This window comes from Lycium ferocissimum, chromosome 8 (genome assembly GCF_029784015.1).
Source record: "Lycium ferocissimum isolate CSIRO_LF1 chromosome 8, AGI_CSIRO_Lferr_CH_V1, whole genome shotgun sequence".
Lineage (NCBI taxonomy): Eukaryota > Viridiplantae > Streptophyta > Magnoliopsida > Solanales > Solanaceae > Lycium > Lycium ferocissimum.
In genome coordinates, this window is record NC_081349.1 from 52,375,742 (window position 1) to 52,378,809 (window position 3,068).

The following is a 3,068-nucleotide window of genomic DNA, read 5'->3' on the forward strand; positions in this document are numbered from 1 at the left end:
TTGGGCTGTTTTGGGTAACTTTGAAATTGAGTAGAAGGTTGGGAATCCTTTAAAAAGTATTGTTAGTATACTGGAAATATTATTAAGTTCAAGAATGAATGATAATAGGGTTGAAGGGTGCTAAAGGGATTCCAATCCGAGCTTGCCGCTCGTCGTGAGATATTGATGACTTGTTGTTGATATATTGTGCCTTGTTGTTGATAATGTACTTGTTGGGTTGCTCTGGTTGTTGTTGTTGTTGATATCTGAAGTTGAAGGAAGTCAATGTTATAGGGAAGATCTTTGCCCAAATTTATATTGACAAGTTACTAACGTAGAGATTCGACTAAGTCTCTTTACGGTGTTAATCATGAACCTTATTATATTAATGTAGATTGAATTGTATTATGGATTGCTTTTGAAAGCACTGGGGAGACGAGGAGATTCAGGTATGTTAAGGCTATCCCTTTCTTTCATTTTGGCATGATCCTTATGATATGAACGAACGAACAAATGGACGAACTTCCATATAAACTCTACTCTTAGAAGCATTAGGAGTACTCTAATCTTTGATGTCCCTGTACCCCTTTTATGATTATTCCTTCTGTTCGTGGGTCTTGATATTACGTATATTGATGATGTTAGCTCAAAGATGTTTATCGGAGGTAGCACGACTTTATGTCACTCCAAGAGTTTTATTTATTCATCTTACTTATGCATTGCATTCATTTATACATATGCACATTGACCCATGACCAAAAGGCATTATATACGAGTATATTATATGTACGGGGTATGGGGAAAGGGATAGGCATTATATACGCATCACCACCTGATCAGCTGGTATACGATGATGATGATGCCCACAGAGGGGACGACATGATATGATATATGGATCAGACTGCATATTTCGCAGCACTAACATCTATGGATCGGGCTGTACGTTCCACAACACTAACAATTATACTATGATATATGTATTTGATTTTTGAAAGAAAGCATGCATATCATGTATCCTCAGAGGCACTTGCATATCATGCATCCTTAGAGGCACTTTCAGTTTTACAGACACTTCCAGATATACAGTCACATAGATACATTCAGATATATATATATATAGATAAACTTTTATGTCTCAGATTCCTTTCATGATTCTTATATATATGCTATTTTCATGCCTTACATACTCGGTACATTATTCGTACTGACTCCCCTTGTTACACCTCGAAATTTCGGGTTGTTGCGGGGTAGACAGACTAACGAAAGTTATGGCTTTTATGGTGTCCCTACAAGTAAGAATGGATACTTAATGATTCTAATTAAGATTCCAAAGACACCTAGAGAGGGAGAGGAGAGTTCGTTGGAGGAAGTTAGGGCAGAGAGTGTCCTACCCCGTGTACGAGTGCACCAGCAGGTATTCTTGGTAATTTATAGGACTATAAGTTGAACGGATCAAAACGGCGAAATCTGAACTGAATCAGGAAAAGTCTGCAGGCATCGGTCACGGTCGACGTGCCGTCGATCATGTCGACGGACCGTCGATGTGCGCCATCCCCGTGTTGCTGTAATCAGACATTTGCAGGCGTGAGTCGATGGGGCCAGTCGACAGGTCGTCGACACGTTGACGGGACCGTCGACACGTTGACGGGACCGTCGACATGTCGACGGAACCGTCGACCCGGCCGTCGAACCCCGACAGTCGAACCGCCTCTCTGGAAATTTTTGAGTTCAGCTATAAATAGACGACCCTTGTCCAAAATTTTCAGATTTCATTTTCTCCCTAAGTCTTGAGAGCTCTAGAATATTTCTCACATCATATCATCATATATCCAAGGGAAATCAAGGAGTAAACACTAAGAATTTGTAGAATCAAGTGCAAGGATACTCTCTAGCCCTTCTTTCAAAGGCATGACTCTTATATGTTTGTGATTTCTTTCCGGTAAATCCCATGACCTTCTTACATTCCAAAAGATGAAAGCTAAAGAGTATTAAAAGTTTCCTACGAGATGGACATGAGATATGTTCCATGATAATGATATAATGCTATTGTGAGGCTAATGATCTTGACATGACTCCATGATGCTATTCATTGTTGATAGTCTCACCTTATAATGCTAGTTCCTTCAAGGTGAGACAAAACGGTCATGATGTTCCATAATGTAATTGGAAGTTACCGACCTTACGTCACTCCGATAGAGTTACAGTGTTTACTTGAGTTCTTATGCATGCTTCATGATAAGTATATATGTATGATTACACCATGCCTAGATGGCCGGACATGACACTGCTAAAGTGAGCGGCTTATGATAACACCGTGCCTATTTGGCCGGACATGACACTACTAGTGAGCGGCGTGAGATGACTACCCCGGACGCGGGAGGCCCGTACGCGGGCTAATGATGTTACTAATTCAGATAGATTATGTATGTATATGTGATATGCTTGAAAGGTAAAAGTGAGCATGCATGATTCCGCCCCAAGGGGCAAGCAACTACAGTTATCGTTATTTTTATGCTTTCTATGTTTCCTTATGATGTTATCGTGTATGCCTTACATACTCAGTTTATTGTTCGTACTGACTTCCTTTTCTTTTATGAACGCTGTGCTCATGCCCACGATAGACGGGGAGATGGTGCAGACGCTTAGGAGGTTCCTCGGCCAGATTGCAGAGCACTCTACTACCCGCAGTCGCCATTTCTTGGGAGCACATTTGGGCACTCCCTCCTTTGACTCCCGGTTAGAGGCTCGTAGATACCTATATGTGGGTTGTAGACGTTATGTGATCTCTTCATTGTACCTTGTATATCATTTTTGCAGCCGTGAGGACTTATGTGTACATATATGTATTGTTTTGGTGATTACGTGTGTACAGATTAGGTATGGTGGTTAGCATGATGAGTGGTGCTCGGTAGTCCGCTCCCGGTACCCGTCATGGCCCACTAGCTGGGTCGTGACACCCCTATTGTCTGAGGGGCTGCGTTTCATGCCCGCAAGTCCCGATGTCAGCTCAGCGGATGAAGTTGATGCACTCCATTTGTTTCGGAGAAGCCAGAAGTCAGCATGGTCTTATGTATAAACATATGTATGGG